The 18,186-nt window shown below is 37.7% G+C and overlaps 1 long non-coding RNA gene across 1 annotated transcript; it reads left to right on the top strand.

The window, feature by feature from the left end:
• Window positions 1-485: 485 nt before the first annotated feature.
• On the top strand, window positions 486-17,439 carry LOC122693326. Its single transcript, XR_006340871.1, has 2 exons — window positions 486-755; window positions 16,976-17,439. It is a non-coding gene; the product is annotated as an uncharacterized LOC122693326 (long non-coding RNA).
• Window positions 17,440-18,186: the final 747 nt, after the last annotated feature.

The following is an 18,186-nucleotide window of genomic DNA, read 5'->3' as shown; positions in this document are numbered from 1 at the left end:
CTTATCCACCACATACAAACCTGTAGATACAGAAATTTATCTCAGCTTCAGACTTGCACATAAAACCTGCCTGTGGTTTCTCTACATAGCTGCTTCAACCATCAGCCTGAGAGCACAGGTCAGCAATGGAACACAGTAATATTTTTAAAGGAAGTCTGCAATTTGAGAGAAACAATAGGAAATGGAAGCATAAAGACAAAGTCAGAGGCACTGGGAGAAAATTTGCAATGTTTACTGTATTGGACATGAGCCCTCTGTCCCCTTCAAGTTCCAGCCTCTTCCTGAAACCAATGCTTACAATATATAATTAAATATTTATTCAGTTGCTTTCAACTCCAATTGCACCACCCACAGAACCTGCCGTGTTGATCTGTGAACTTTGGCTTAACTAGAGCAAGGCTTCTGAGCTCTGCCCACATTTTTAACTCCTCCCCTCTGTCCATCCTTACACCCCCATATTCCACAGAAGAGGTCCTGCCCATGAAGTGCATGTAGGGCCAAGTGGGTGGACATGGAATGGTAGCGGAGAGAAGCTCTAAATAACTGAGATTCCTGGGGAGTGGTCCTCAAGATCTTTTGGAAGAAGATGATGCAGTATGCCCAGCAACCCTCTGAAATACTAAGGAAGGCATTGGTTTTATGTATGGTAGCATAGGCGGAAGCCACATGATTTACTCTGACCACTAAAGGAAATAATGACTTCAACAGGGTGGGAGATGTGTGGAGCAACCTCCAGTCTACTGCGTCTCCATGAGGTATGGGCTTCTTGGGCAAGAATTCTATCCCTATCTTTATACTTCCATAGTGCTTATCACATAGAGTTCATACATAGAATTGTATCCCTTTCTCTATATTTCTAACACTATTTAAACGGCTTACTTCCTAAGCCATGTCCAGCTCTTTGCAACCCCATGAACTTTAGCCCTCCAGGCTTCTTTGTCCATGGGATTTTTCCAGGCAAGAATCCCTATCTCTGTATTTCTGACATAGTGTTTATCATAGTAAGTCCCCTATGGAAAGCTGCAAACTTTCCAAAGTTTGCAAAGATATGAGCATGGGTGCCAGACCCTGTATGCCAGCTGTTTGTCCTGCCCCACTGTACTTTTCAAGGTACTGTACTGTAAGATTTTAAATGTTTTCTTTATTTCTTGTGTTTGTTTTTTATCTATGTATTTTTTAGTGGAAAGCATTAAATCCTATTACAGAATAGTACTATATAGCTGATTGTGTTAGTTAGGTACCTAGGCTAACTTTTGGACTTACAAACAAATTGGACTTACAAACATGGTCTCCAAATATATATATGGGACTTTCTGTAATAAGTGACTAGTAATGTTGGTTGTTTGAATAAATGATTGATTCCTTCATTCTATTTCACCTCTGAGACCACATTTAAAAAAAAATGAATAGGTGACCATGGTCTTCTTACTATGATTACCAGGGAGATTGCCTAAGAACCAACACTGGCTTGAACAGTACTTCTCAAACTAGGCATCTTTTTAATACAAAGATTCTGATTTAGGTGGTCTATGACGAGATCTGAGATCCTGCATTTTTCATATGATCCCAGATGATGCTGGCTTTGCTGGTTCACAGAACACAAAAGGTTAGAAGACACTGGGTCAAAAACTCACAGAGAATAGGTGAGCCATAGTACAGAATGCCTTGATTTTTGTGAGCCAAATAAGATTTTAGCCTACTATGGTTCGACTGTTGCAGAATATATAGTATTTGTTGATTCCTCTGTTCTTTTAAATGAGGTGTTCATTTGAAATGTAGCCAGCTGTCAGCAAGCTTGCAACAGCTTTCAAGTTTTGGGGTTGATGCCAATTTCCTGACCTTTCCACCCAGAAAAGAAATGTCTCCAGACTTTTTATAAAGCTTAGACTCTAGGACATGGCATTCTGTACAAACATGCCAGAGGAATCAATCTATTGAATATGAAGTTAAGGAAAATAATATCAGCTACTTAGAGTTAAAAATGAATTAAGTGTCAATAAACTTGTATAACTTTCTAGGCACTACCCAACAATCTCTTACAGATACAAAATCTTGAGCCCAGAATTTCTACGGGCCATTCTGCATTCTACTTTAACAGCCTTCCCATGTATTTCACACACACCTTGCTGTTCTCCTTCTCACATCCATGAAAGCTGATTCCTCCAAAACTTTTGGGAAATCAGGGCAAAACAGCTTCACATATTTATCCACAGCACAAAGAAACATGTTAAATCCCAGAGAACATCTTAGGAGATGTTCCACACACATGGATTCCTCTTTCTTAAGTCCAGAGATCTTTCTGATTCTATGATCATCAAGATTTTGATCCTTTAGAACACATTTCTGTTCAGGTATTCATTTTTAAATGTTTTCCCTCTAAAACTGCTCTGCTTCTCAAAAATCTCTCAATTTAACCTCATGAAATCTAAAACTGACTTCTACTATTCATACATTTTCTGTTTTCTTGATTGTCACTGTGGCATAAACATCAAACAAATTTCATGTGGCCTGAAAGTGAAAGTCACTCAGTTGTGTCCATCTCTTTGTGATCCCATGGACTGTACAGTCCACAGAATTCTCCAGGCCAGGATACTGGGGTGGGTAGCCTCTCCCTTCTCCAGGGGATCTTCCCAACCCAGGGAGGGAACCCAGGTCTCCCACATTGCAGGTGGATTCTTTACTAGCTGAGCCACAAGGGAAGCCCAAGAATACTGGAGTGGGTTGCCTACCCCTTCTCCAGGAAATCTTTCTGGCCCAAGAATCAAACTTCCAGGCCCAAGGTCTCCTGCATTGCAGGTCAATATTTTACTAACTGAGCTATCAGGGAAGCTCGACCAGATGTCAATATTTCCAGGTTTTACTCAATTATATATCTCACCAAACTCCAGGAGTCTCACCCCAAAGTATGTCACATTGATTGTGAGAAATGATACCAACATGCAAATAACAAAATGCGGTGTATAATAAATCATTTCCTTGCATATTCTCTGGGCCTACTTTTTCAAAAGAGGGCAATAAATAAAAACAAGGTGATTCCACCAAGCTGACTTATTATTTAACGAACTATTGTGGCACTTCAGCTTAAATACTAAGTGTAAAAGGACTGAAAGTCAATTTTTCAAGCCAGAGCTTATGATTGTAAGATAAGCAAGCAATGTAAGGAAATTAGCTAATGAAGTACCCAGGCTTTGCTCAGAATAGCTATTATGAAACTATGGGAGGAGCCCAGCTCACCATGCAGCCTACTGATTCCTCTGTTCCAGGTTATGTATCTCCTTTCCAGAATGGACTTTCTTCATTATTCCTTGTATGGTTCCCAGATTCTTCACATCTGAGTGGGTACTATTCTGCAAATAGCCAGCTCACAGTATGATATTCTAATGGTGAAAGTAGAAGTGTTAGTCACTCAGTCGTGTCCGACTCTTTGAGACCCCATGGACTTAGCCCTCCAGGCTCCTCTGTCCATGGAATTCTCCAGGCAAGAATACTGGAGTGGGTTGCCATTCCCTTCTCCAGAGGATCTTCCTGACCCAGGGGTCAAACCCAGGTCTCCTGCATTGTAGGCAGATTTCTTTACCATCTGAACCACCAGGGAAGCCCAGTCCTAATGGTACTAAGCCTTGTATATAAAAGTTTGTCTAAGGTACCATTGTATTGTGGTAGCAGCTGTGACACATAGTTGGCTTGAGTTGATGTTTTAAGGTTTTACCAATATATGTTGCTTTGAAAATATATATGAAGCAGCTCCTCAGTCTTTATTCAGTATCATCCTTCAGGTTTCCTCTGATTATCTCATTTTTAAGCTTAAATACATCCTCTTAGATGTTATTTTTTACATATTTTATGCATAATTCTTTCTCAGTGGTAATGCAAATGCCTTGAGGACAACAGGTGTCATATAAACCCATGTAATGTTTTCTATGGGTGGTTTAGCATGCAAGAAGTTCTAAAAAACAAACAAAAATGTTACTTAAATTACTATTTTACCAAATTTAATTTCTTTTTCAAATAAATATCCTTTATATACATTTGTGTGTAAATGTATTTGAGACATAAAGACTTAACACATGAAACTAATGTGGTTAAAAGAAACTAAATACAATATGGACAAAGAAATTGTGGCATAGCTATATAATAAAGCATTATTCTTTCAATAACTCTGTGCTGTGGGAAATATTTAACTTTAAATGTTCAGAATATAATGTTAGACTTTTAAAAATCAAGATAAAAAATAAATCCTTCCACCAATTGCTAATAATGATCTCTAGGGGTAGTAAATATATTTTTCAGAACTCTTAGATGATTCAGCAAAATGAGGAATTTATTAATATAATACCAGTTTATATCATGAGACTTCTTAAGGATGGCAGTTCACTGAGCCTCAGGAAAAACTAAAATGAGGAGTTCGGATGCTGTCAGGACTCTCTCTCTGGAAAGCAAAGGAAAAATAACAATAATAATAACCCAATCATATCAATAATTATATTAAATGTCAACACTTGAAATAAATCTTAGAGTGTGTCAGACTTGGTTTGAAAACACAAACCATAACACAGACCCATGTATATACTGGATTGGTAGTTAAGTTAAAGAGATACACTGTAAAAATAAGGACACAGATAGGTTGAAAATAAAAGGATATAAAAAGATATTTTATGTAAACACTAACCATAGGAAGATTGGTATGATTATACTGATATCAGAGAGGAAACTTAAGTATTAACCAGGGGTAAAGAAAAAAGGAAAAGAATCATCTGAAAGAAATAACATATGAGCCTAGCAACTTAGCTTCTTAATATATGAATTGAAAATTTATCAAACTATAAAGAAAATTATAAAGGAAAAAAACTACGAAGGAAAAGACGCTTACTCCTTGGAAGAAAAGCTATGACAAACTTAGACAGCATATTGAAAAAGCAGATACATTACTTTGCCAACAAAGGTCTGTCTAGTCAAAGCTATGGTTTTTCCAATAGTCATGTATGAATGGGAGAGTTGGACTATAAAGAAAGTTAAGTGCCGAAGATTTGATGCTTTTGAACTGTGGTGTTGGAGGAGACTCTTGAGAGTCCCTTGGACGGCAAGGAGATCAAATCAGTCAATTCTAAAGGAAATCAGTCCTGAATATTCATTGGAATGACTGATGCTGAAGCTGAAACTCCAATACTTTGGCCACCTGATGCAAAGAAAAGACCTTGATGCTGGGAAAGATTGAAGGCAGGAGGAAAAGGGGACAACAGAGGATGAGATGATTGGATGGCATCACCAACTTGATGGACATGAGTTTGAGCAAGCTCCGGGAGTTGGTGATGGACAGGGAAGCCTAGCATGCTGCAGTCCATGGCATCACAAAAAGTTGGACACGACTGAGCAATTGAACTAAACTGAAAGGAAATTTTTTGAATGCAAAACATAGATGGAAAATATAGAACACTTGTCTCAGGAATTAACAGAAAACTCATACAAAAACTAGTGAAGACAGAATATTTCAACAAAACCATTAATCAATCTGCTCTGACTGATATTAGAAAATACTAGACAGTGATTGGGCTTCCCGGGTGGCTCACTGGTAAAAGAATTCCCCTGCCAATGCAGGAGATGCAGGAGACGTGGGTTCGATCCCTCAGTGGGGAAGATCCCCTGGAGGAGGAAACAGCAACCCACTGCAGTATTCTTGCCTGGGAAATCCCATGGACAGAGGAGCCTGGTGGGCTACAGTCCACGGGGTCACAAAGAGTTGGACACCTCTGAGCACACATGCCTGAGACAGTGATTGCAGAAAGTATTCAAGTGTGCATTGAACATTTGCCAAAATGTAGTATATGCTAAGCCATATTGTAAATCTTAATAAATTATTTAAAAATTAATATCATTTAAAGAGAACTCTAAGAAAGTTAAAAGGCAAACCACAAAAATATGGAAATAAATACCATTTGGCATAGCTAAAGGAGTATAAAGTGGATACCTCTAAGGAAGAGAACTCATAGAGGGAAAGAGATGTGGTAGGAGACATATATATAAACATATTTAAGTTTAAATATTGGGCCTTTCCTGATGCCTCACACAGTAAAGAAACCACTTGCAATGCAGGAGACCTCGGTTCAATCTCTTGGTTGGGAAGATTCCCCTGGAGAAGGGAATGACAACACACTCCAGTATTCTTGCCTGGAGAATTCCACGGACAGAGGAGCCTTGGTAGGTCACAAAGAGTTGGACACAACTGAGCAATTAACTCTTTTTTATATAAAATATGTTATTTTCTGTGTATTATTTTGATAAAGATACAGTTAAATACAAATTATATCAACAATGTGTGTGTATTAGTCACTCAGTTGTGTCCAACTCTTTGTGACACCCTGGATTGTAGCCTGCCAGGCTCCTCTGTCCATGGAATTCTCCAGGCAACAGTAACTGGTATGGGTTGCCATTCCCTTCTCCAAGGGATCTTCATTTAATAAAGTACAAAAAATACACTTAATCTTAATAAGTACTAACATCTTCTGTTTCAAAATTAATCTTAATAACTTAGAGAAGAAAAGACACTAATTTGTTAAAGAACCTTTGTATTACTTCAAATATTGACATTGTGCTTAAAGCTAAAATGTGAGAAGCAATATTATTAAAGCAAGATACAGTATGCATTATCATCCTTAATATTTAACATGTTCTAAAAATTCTAACTGATGTACAATGGAAATGAAAAGGTAAAAGAAACATACAGAGTTCTCATTATTTAATTGATATAATCATCTGTGTGACTGAGTGCGTGATGTCACTTCAGTCATGTTTAGCTCTTTACAATCCTATGGATTGTAGCCTGCCAGGCTTCTCTGTCCATGGGATTCTCCAGAATACTGCAGTGGATTGCCATGCCCTCCTCCAGGGCATCTTCCCAACCCAGGGACTGAACTGCGTCTCTTATGTCTCTTGCATCGGCCAGGCCGTTTCTTTACCACTATGCCATCTGGGGAGCATGTAAAATTAAAAATCTTAAATAAAAATGCCAGTTTTAAGTTTTCTCTGATGGTACAATTACAGATTTTTTTAAACTTTTGCTTATCTGTATTCTTAATATTTATAATGAAAAGCATTCTTTTATAATTTCAAAATTATAAATATTAAATGTTCACCTGAAGTGCAAATGTGAGAACAATTCTGTTTATATTCACAATTCAAATTTTTCATATTTTACTCAAGTGTAAATTCTAAGAATCAAAAAAGTTAGAGAAGTATTTACTGGAAGCATATGTTTTATCAGTTTTCTGAGACAAAACAAATACTGTGTACAAAAATATTAAAATTTCACCTATATGTTGAAATTTATTGTAATTTTAGAAAATTCCCCCAAGATTGCAAAACACTACAATATAAATTCTTCATAGATGAATGAGGTTAATCAGCTTATATTTTAAAGATACAATCAATTTAAAAGGATTTTAGGGGCAAGATGCTCCAAATATATCCTAAGTTCAGTAAGTTTTGCCTCTGTAGTTCAATAGGTTATTCTACATTTCTTCAGAATTCATCCTCATTTTAGACATCTGAATTAATGTGAGTAAAAGAGACATTTGTTATTCTGATACCCCCTCTTTCCTCCCTTTAGACTCAGGAAAATAATATAACCATCTTTCATTTCCTCAGACAAAGCAGTTTAATAAATTAATGATGTGTCCTCCATGACATCAAATTTAAAGTAGTTGGCAGTACCTAAAGATGTAATTTCAACCCACTGTGACAAGGCTAATGGGTGATGCCTTGCTGGAGTTCAATAACTGTATCTGTGATGCTTAGTTGGCCAGGGCACACCATGACTTTTATAATTCTGCCCTTTGAAAGCAAATCAGACTATTGTTCAACTTAGAAAGTCTACAAAAAGTGTATCTTGCCACTGTAATAGTGATCTCTATAATAGTGATCAATGGCATCTTCGTAATAATTTCGTTTATTTATTTTTGGCTGTACTGGGTCTTCCTTGCTGCCAGGGCTTTCTCCCTCATCTCAGTGAGTGGGGGCGTCTCTCCAGTTGTGGAGCGCAGGCATCTCAGTGTGGTAGCTTCCCTTATTGCCCAGCTCAGGCACCAGGGCGCTCAGGCTTCAGCAGCTGTGGCACGGGGACTCAATAGCTGCAGCTCCTGGGCTCTAGGGCACAGGCTCAGTAGTTGCGGTACATGGACTTAGATGCTCCGAGGCATGTGGGATCTTTCCAGATCAAGGATCAAACCCAGGTCTCCTGCACTGACATGTGGATTCTTTACCACCGAACCACCTGGGAAGCCCTGATCAACTGTATTTTAGAAACAATATTCAACAAACAAATTAAATGACCAACTTATGTGTTATTACTCTAAAAACTGGAGATCAGGTTTCACGGCATGGATATGCATGTCTCTGCATCAATTTTTTTTTAATATTTAAAATCTTCCATGAAAAAGTCCTTAATGGAATTTTTTTCCTATTCTTTCATTTCAAATCCTCTCTGTAAGTCACATGATTACCATTTAGATAATTGAGCTATATGCTAACTTCTAACACAGGACCACTTTCTTTCTGAGACGAATACAGATTTATACAAGATTTGGATATATTTAATTAAAGTCTTTTTATATGTTTATGATTTATTTAAAATTTTCAAACACTAATGGTAGTAAAGCTAACCATAAAAAAAAAAAACCTTACATATATATTTTATAGTATTTCCCTTCAAATCTTATCTTGTCACTCTGTAAATATAGGATCTCTTAATGTGAATTCATGGTCAAACCTCAGAAGGTCATGATCACTCTGAATATTTGGAGCAGTAAGCACATTTTTCAACAAAAGAGTCCCTAATTTTTCATCAGTTCAAAAAATATCAGAGAACTAGAAATGTGAAGGTAACAATTTTGGGGTCAAAGGAGAGGGCTTTATTTTTATTTGTTCTATAGTGACATTTCTCTGACTCCCCAGAATTATAAATTTGACAATTTTATAATTTTACTATAATTCTTATTCAAGGACAAATTGTGTAACCAGACTTTTGTGTACTCAGTAGCTTCCTATCACATATGATAGTCTTTCAGATAAGATGACTTCATGTTTTTACAACTCTTTCTTTATGAATGTAAAATTGTTTACTTATATTTATCTGTATTTACATGAGAGTTTCTAATTAATCAAGACTTTTGGTTATTACCATCTTCAATACATATGAATTAGAATCATAGCATTTTACAAAGGTAAGAAGTTTAATAGATATTGGTTTTTATCTTCCAGGCAAAGGATGAATATTGTTCATATCACCCTTAAAAGATGATCAGTTTTCAGCCTCTATCTAGATATTTCTAGTGACAAGAAACTCTCTACATGATAAGCTGATCCAATTCATTTTTGATAACTCTAGTTATTAGGAAGCTATGAATACACATTAAGGAATCTGAATTTCATCCTAAGACTGAAAGGAAACCACTAAAAGGATTTATACTTTAAAGTATGCACTAAAGTGCAAAGAATAAAGTAGAGCTTTTTAAAAAAAAATCAGCTAAGAGACTGTTACAGATACTCAGGTATAATTTTTTGATGGTGATCTAGAAAAGGCTAGCATAGAAATAAAAAATTTACAATTTTTTAGGTGATTAAAAAAACAATATTTAGTACTTGTTTGCATTTAGAGGGAAAGAGAGTTGAAAGAATGACAGGTTTCTAAATGGAGAGTGATAATTTTAAAGAAATAAAATCTCAAAAAGATGAGCAGTTTTGAAAATAATGTTGACTTTATTGTGGCTCTACAGCACTATGAAGCTATAAGAAACCCAGACTCAAAACATACATTTTCAGAATCTTAAGAGTAAAAATGTAAATGAAGTCATAAAAGTGGATGAGATTGCAATTCAATAATAAAAGAAGAAACAACCTAGCTCCTAAAAGAGCCAAAAATGTGAACAGACATTTCTCCAAAGGTGAAATTTGTTGTTTAGTCGCCAAGTCACGTGCAACTCTTTTGCAACCCCATGGACTGCAGCCCACCAGGCTCCTCTGTCAATGGGATTTCCCAGACAAGAATACTAGGGTGGGTTTCCATTTCCTTCTCCAGGAGATCTTCCCAACCCAGGAATCAAACTCACGCGTCTTCTGCACTGACAGGTGAATTCTTAACCACTGAGTCACTGCCACTGCTGCTGCTGTCGCTTCAGTCGTGGCCGACTCTGTGCGACCCCATAGATGGCAGCCCACCAGGCTCCCCCGTCCCTGGGATTCTCCAGGCAAGAACACTGGAGTGGGCTGCCATTTCCTTCTCCAATGCATGAAAGTGAAAAGTCAAAGTGAAGTCGCTCAGTCGTGTCTGACTCTTAGCAACCCCATGGACCACAGCCCACCAGGTTCCTCTGTCCGTGGGATTTTCCAGGCAAGAGTACTGGAGTGGGGTGCCATTGCCTTCTCCGACTGAGTCACTAGGAAACCCCAAAGATGAAAGATGAAATACAAACAACCAATAAGCATGTGAAAAGATGTCCAATATCATTTGCCATCAGAGAAAAACATATTAAAATGACAAAGAGATACCATTTCACACTTACTAGCATGGCTATAGCGCTTCCTAGGTGGTGCAGTGGTAAAGAATACACAGGAGACTCAGAGATTTGGATTCTATCTCTGGATCGAGAAGATCTCCTGGAGTAGGAAATGGCAACCCACTCCAGTATCTTTGCCTGGAAATTTCATGGACAAATGAGCCTGGGGACTACAGTCCCTGGGGTCGCAAAGAGTCAGACACAACTGAGTAACTGAACACACCGCACAGCATGGTTATAGTAAAAAAAAAAAAATAACAAATGTTGGCAAGAATATGGAGGCATCGAATCTCTTGTACACTGCAGGTGAGGTCATGTAACCTCTTTGGAAAACCGTTTGGCAATTTCTCAAAAAGTCAAACACAGATTTACTATATGGTCTAGTGATTCCACTCCTAGATATATATCCAAGAGGAAAAAAATATATGTCCACACAAAAACTTACACACAAAGGTTCATAGCAGCATTATTCATAACAGCCAAAAAGGAGAAAAAGCCTAATATCCATCAGTTGATGAATAAATCAGACGTGGCATCGCAAGACAATGAAATGTTATTCAGCATAAAAAGGAATAAAGTACTGACACATGCTACAGATAGTTGAATGTTGAAAACACTATGCTGAGTGAAAGGAGATACAAAGGACCATATATTATATGGCTCCATTTACATGGAATGCCCAGAATTTGCAAATTTTTAGAAGCAGAAAGTAGCTTAATAGTTGGATATGGGGAGGAGTGGGGGAAATGAGGAGTGACCAACTGTCTATGGGTACTGAGTTTCTTTGGAAAATGATAAAATTGTTTGAAATTAAAGATGGTGATGGCTACACCATGCTATGAATATACTAAAAACCAGTGAGCTCTACACTTTCAGTGGATGAATTCTATAATCTGTGAATTATATATCAATTTTTTAAGTGGATGAGATTGATCATAGAAAAATGTATGAAGGAAAACAACAGGAAAGCCTAGACAGACCCCTGAAGAGCAAAGATGTGTCAGAAATGGAAGAAGAGGAGCCCAAAGTGGAAACCAGGCAGAGGAAATTGAAATGTCAAGGGGGAAGGTTGCTGTCAGGGGTGTGCCGAAATCAACTCCTGGGAGTGTGATAGTCACTGAATCATGCTGTACTCTTTGTGACCCCATGGACTGTAGCCCACCATGTGCCTCTGTCTGTGGAATTTTCCAGGCAAGAATACTGAAGTGGGCTGCCATTCCCTCCTCCAGGAGATCTTTCCAACCCAGGGATTGAACCTGGGTCTCCCACATGGCAGGCAGATTCTTACCATGTCAGCCACTCCTGGGAAAGCCAATTGCTAAACGCTAAAGAAAGGTAGGCGTATTTAAGGCCACGGTGGAAGTATTTACACCAAAGAAGCTCAACACTACAAATCAGGGCTTTCTTTTTCAAACAAAGTCGGTTTATCAGCACACCATATGCTGTCACTTAAGGGTGCTGAAGTACCAAGTATAATTTCAAATCATTTTACACATGCTTTTACATGAGTCCTCACACCTACCCTAAGAGCTGGGTCCTGTTATTATTCTTAACTATGAGAAAACTGGGGCTTTCCAGGTGGCTCAGACAGTAAAGAATCTGCCTGCATTGCAGGAGACGTGGGTTCAATCCCTGGGTTGGAAAGATCCCCTGGAGAAGGGAATGGCTACCCACACTAGTATTCTTGCCTGGAGAATTCCGTGGACAGAAGAGCCTGGTGGATTGCAGTCCATGGCGTGGGAAGGAGTTGGACATGACTGAGCAACTAAGGGTCATGAGGAAACTGAATCCCAAAGATGTTGAGTGGCTTCCCAAGGTCATGCAGCTAATCAGTGTCAGAACTGAGACCAGACAGCCTGTCTTCAGAAACCTGAAACACACAGACAACAGTCTCCAATGCCAAGGGATGACACTGCTTCCAGAAAAGGGTTATCATCAGTAGTGCCAAATGCTTCTGAAAGGTCAAATAATTAAATAAAAACTCAAAAGTGTTCACTGGACTTAGCAAAAAATGAGTCATCAGTGACCTTGGCAAGAACACGTTCAGTGGCCTGAAAAGATGTCTATTTCTGTGAAATGAGAAACAACAAAGGATTTTTAAAAATCATGTGGCCTCTTCATTGACGTCCTTCAGTAACCGTTGGAGCTGTTCATATTCTCTAGTTGGAGTGAAGACTTGGACAAGAACAAGAGGAGCAGGAAGCCCATGGCAATACCAGGGAAATCACCATTACTGGAAAAAACCTGAAATGAATAGACACAAAAACAGTCTACAAACTTAGTTTTCATGAGCAATGCACTTATCATAAGGAACCAGCAAGTGTTAAAGACACAGATAAGCAATTTGAACACACATTTAAACCCATAGTCATGTCTTGAAAGTGAGACAAATTACCATACATTTATGAAAACATTTTATCCACTATCTTCTAAAAAAACAACTCTATGTGTGCCAGTAGATACACAGATAGATATGTTTAATTTACTCCTTCTTTAAAAGAAAAAAATTTATTAATTATTGTTTTTAATGTGTCCCTGGCCCCTTGCGTCATATAACAGCAGTCCCCAACCTTTTGGGCACCAGGAATGGATTTCATGGAAGACAATTTTTCCACGAAGCAAGGAGTGAGGGGATGGTTTGGGAATGATCCAAGTGCATCACATTTATTGTGCACTTTATTTCTATTATTATTACATCAGATCCACCTCAGATCATCAGGCATTAGATCTCAGAAGTTGGGGACCCCTGTCATATACAGTTTTGTCCCCAATTTAAATTAAAATTTCCATGTGTCAATAATATTAACCACTGATGAAAGAAAAACATGATGATATCTATGGAAATATATAAAATTAATTGTGTTGGAGTTATATATTTTGTATATATATGGTGATTTAGTCGCTAAGTCTTGTCTAACTCTTAAGACCCCATGGACTGTAGCCTACCAGGCCCCTCTGTCCATGGGGTTTTTAAAGGCAAATATACTGGAATGAGTTGCCATTTCCTTCTCCATGGAATCTTCTTGACCCAGAAATTGAACCTGGGTCTCCTGCATTGCAGGTTGTCTCCTTCATTGCATACAGATGCTTTACCGACTAAGTCACCAGGGAAGCTATATATATATATATATATATATATATGTCAACAGTGATGGTGAAACAGAGAAATCATAGGCTTTTAGAACCATGATAGGCAAAACTTTAAATATTACTTATGTGGCATTTACAAGTCCATCAGCAGCCTTCAAAATTTTCATCCTCTTTGGGCCAGTAATACCACTGTTGGAAATATATCCAAGAGGAATTAATCTGAAATACCAAAAATAAATTTTTGGCATAAAAAAATTGTAAAAATTTTCAGAAACACAAATATGCTAGATATTCTCATTTGACCCACAAGAATTTGCCCCTTTCTTTCCAGCCTGCTTTATATAATGAGAGGCTGAGCTGTTTAGATTGCATCAAAAGATTCCTTTTGCTTTGGCCTTCAGTTAGATCTGGCCAATGGCAGACGCAGGCAGGGGAATAATCAGGATCTGGGAAAAGAGTAAAAGTGGGATCTTTTCTACTGAGACTCTCTGCTTTTTAGACCCCCAGGGTTAGTGGGTTTGCTGTGCCCCTCTACCCACAGCCTTGTCAGCAGAGAAGCAGCTGACTCCACACACATGCCCTCTCCAGCTCCCTTTCCCTCCATCCATATTGTGGCTGGCTTCCGGGTGGTACACCACTTGTACCACTGTACAAAAAAGGAGGCAAGTGCTAGTAATTATTTTGTGCAGAGAAAAAAGAATTTAAAATATTTGGCAAAGCAGCCTTATCTTTATTTCCAATAGATTTGCTCTGATTTTTCTTCTTTAGCCCATTAGCTTTTAGAATATTCTTTGGTTAGAGACATAATATAAAACAATATGTTTTGCTGTTTGTTTGTTTTTTTTAAGAAGACAGTCATTACATTGAACGATTTGTTTTCTCTTCTGTTACATACCACTTCTGTGATTGTAGCGTTATTTCTTGCTTTTGATATCTTTGGACAGAGAAATAAATACACATTATTTTAAATTAATTTTTCCTTGTCTTTGAAGCTCAGTCTATAAATGTGTTATTAAAACAGAAATTACTTGTTTTTCATCACTTAAATACTTGAAAACTGAAATTAATAACATATAAGATGAATTAGATTTTTCTGAACAGATTTTTTTTTTATGTGAAAGCTTTTCATATAGAAAACCTAAAGTTAGTATCATACTTAACAGTGAAATACTGAGTAATTTCTCCCTAAGATAGAAACATGACAAGAATGTCGACTCTTTCTACCTCCACTCAACATTATGCTGGTTGACATAACCCTTCCAGTAAGGCAAGAAAAAGACATAAATTCAAGAAAAGAGGAAATAAAACTGTTTTATAAACAATAAAATTGTTTATAGCTTGCATAAAAGATTATAAAGAATATAAAAAATAACTACTAGAATTAATGTCCTAACACAGCACAAGATACAGGTTAATTTACAAAAGTCATCAAAAATGTCCTGTTTCTGCATAAAGTGGTATCAATTTTACATTGAAGAAACTGTTATCAAGCCCCAAGACTTATTATTGGGTGGTTATTATATTCATATTCACATCATTTCACATATGAACAATTATTCATATATAAACAATAATCCATTACCAGTTAGGCTTGAGTTTTAAAATAAATGGAGAGGCAAGAAAAACTGAGAGAGATAAGGCTGCTGGGTCCAGATTGCAATTGTTTCTTGCAGAGATGTAATCAGACACCACCTCTCAGAAATATTTACAATATTTTTTCTTCTTTAGAGTTTTAAAAGTATACTTTAAGAAGCCTATGATATCTATTCCCAATTCTTACTTCTATACAATTATAACAAAGCAGGAAATAGAATTCTATTCTCCAAGAGATAAGATATCTTACACTACAGATCTTAATAAGTTGCACTTCATAATTTACCTTAGTATTCTTAATAGCACATTTACATCTATCTTACCCACACGCATCACATGGTTCTATTTTACTGGTCATGGTGTTGTATTTTGTACTCTGTATTTTGGCCCTATTTAGGTGAGGCACATTTCCAACTGATTTCTTTCTTTTTTTTTTGGGGGGGGGTCCAACTGATTTCTTATTGAGAGGAACCACAGCTACCCTTTGGAGTTTTCTGAACCACTTTTTTCCATTTTCTCATCCTGCAAATTGCTGTTCTTTTCAAGAGCTCATGGAAGTCTTAGCTCTTCTGGGAGCCTTGGATTTAAAGGTCAGAGATTTACCCCTGGCTAAACTGAACAGGAAGTGAGGAGACAGAATTGACCCAGATAGGATCTGACCTGAATTTGATCCTCACAGGCTGGCAGTTTATGTTTGTCCCCCCAACTTTGCTTTCTCCTGAGTTTTCCATTTATCTAAAAACAACTTCCTGGGGCCTAAGCTATTAAACACCAAATGGGCTTATGACTATGCTCAGAGGCATTTAGTAAGTGTTTATAGAATACAGCCTATTCAACAAATGATTCTGGAGATTCCAACTTCTTATACCAATGGAAATTCTAACTCTTGACAAATACCTGCTTGAGAAATAACACCTGAGATTCTTTTTTTTTTCCCAATTATTTTTATTAGTTGGAGGCTAATTACTTTACAATATTGTAGTGGTTTTTGCCATACATTGACATGAATCAGCCATGGATTTACATGTGTTCCCCATCCTGAACCCCCCTCCCACCTCCCTCCCCATCCCATCCCTCTGGGTCATCCCAGTGCACCAGCCCCGAGCACTTGTCTCATGCATCCAGCCTGGGCTGGCGATCTGTTTCACACTTGATAATATACATGTTTCGATGCTGTTCTCTCAGGTCATCCCACCCTCGCCTTCTCCCATAGAGTCCAAAAGTCTGTTCTGTACATCTGTGTCTCTTTTTCTGTCTTGCATATAGGGTTATCGTTACCATCTTTCTAAATTCCATATATATGTGTTAGTATACTGTATTGAACACCTGAGATTCTAACCCTTGAGAAATAACTGTTTTAAAAGGAACCTCGTAAAAGCCAAGAAGAAATTAACTCTTGTATTAAATTTTAAATGTTTAATATTTAATAATATTTCTTGTCCATTACAATGTCTATAATGCCTCCTCAACAAGAAATAGGTTGGGAACATAAGATGACCTGATGATCTCAGTTGTCTTTTTAGTCTCAAAGTTTTATGAATACATAATACTCATCATTTTAATTAAGCCTACATTATCACCTCTTTCAATTCCAATCATGAATAAACATATTTCAAAGTGTACCATAGAATGTAGGACAAATTTTAATATGCTATTTATAAGTATACATATATATATATGAATTGCATTTTATTTCTCTACTTTTAAATTCTTTGGTGTTAACATTACTTCTTTTTCTAACTTAGGGACTGTTTGGTTACTATCAACAAAACTCAGTGAATAAAGTTTAAGCAAAAGAAGAAATGTAAGAATGTCTCTTGGGCTTCCCCAGTGGCTCAGTTATAAAGAATCTGCCTGCCAAAACAATTAAAAAAAAAAAAAGAATCTGCCTGCCAATGTAGGAGACACAGGTTCAATCCCTGGTCCAAGAAGATCCCACGCACCAAGGAGCCCTGAACCACAACTATTGAGCCTGTGCCCTAGAGGCTGTGAACCATACCGACTGAGCCCAAGCGCCGGGGCTGCTGAAAGCTGCACACCCTGGACCCCGGCTCTGCACCAAGAGAGGCCACGAGGAGGAGCCTGTGCACTGCACCTGGAGAGTAGCCCCACTCGCCACAACTAAAGAAAAAGCCCTCACAGCAACGAAGACCCAACACAGCCAAAAAAATAAATAATAAAATAAATAAATAAATTTTTTTTTAAAAAAGAATGTCTTGTAAAATTCAAGGGTAAATTTCAACAGTCAAATCTCAAAAAAGAACTGGAACTAGGGACTGAAAGTCAATAAATAAGATTATCTGCACCTTCTCTTCTGTGAGTGAAGAAAGTGACCGAAAGTCACTCAGTCGTGTCTGACTCTTTGAGACCCCATGGACTATACAGTCCATGGAATTCTCCAGGCCAGAATGCTGGAGTGGGTAGCCTTTCCCTTCTCCAGGGTGGTAGAAATAAAAGGGAAAATGGGGTTGGGGGAAGATTGTGAAAAATAAATAGAAAATTCCTTTTTATGCCAACTAAATGTTTATCCTCTAAACCAGGATTTCTCAACCTCAGCAACACTGTCATTTTGAGTTCAGCAATCCTGTGTTGTAGGGGTTGTTCTGTACATCGTAAGATGCTTCATAACATCTTACATCCTGGGACTTTACAGTAGATGCCAGCAGTATCCTCACTCACCCATTCCTCCCCATCCACGTGATAACCAAAAATATCTCAAGACACTACCAAGTGTCCCATTGGAGGAAAAATGCCCCTGCTTGAGAACCACTGCTCTAAAGTTACCCTAATAGCACTTTTAAGTAAATTATAAATAATTTAAATATAATCATATATATGTACATACGTAAGATTGCATATGGGGTTTGTTCAAGCCTTAGTCCCTCAGTCATGTCTGACTCTTTGTGACTGCATGGACTGTAGTCCACCAGGCTCCTCTGTCCATGGAATTCTCCAG

Source organism: Cervus elaphus, chromosome 5, assembly GCF_910594005.1.
Source record: "Cervus elaphus chromosome 5, mCerEla1.1, whole genome shotgun sequence".
Lineage (NCBI taxonomy): Eukaryota > Metazoa > Chordata > Mammalia > Artiodactyla > Cervidae > Cervus > Cervus elaphus.
Note: the sequence above shows the minus strand (reverse complement) of the source record. Positions and strands in the feature narration are given on the sequence as shown.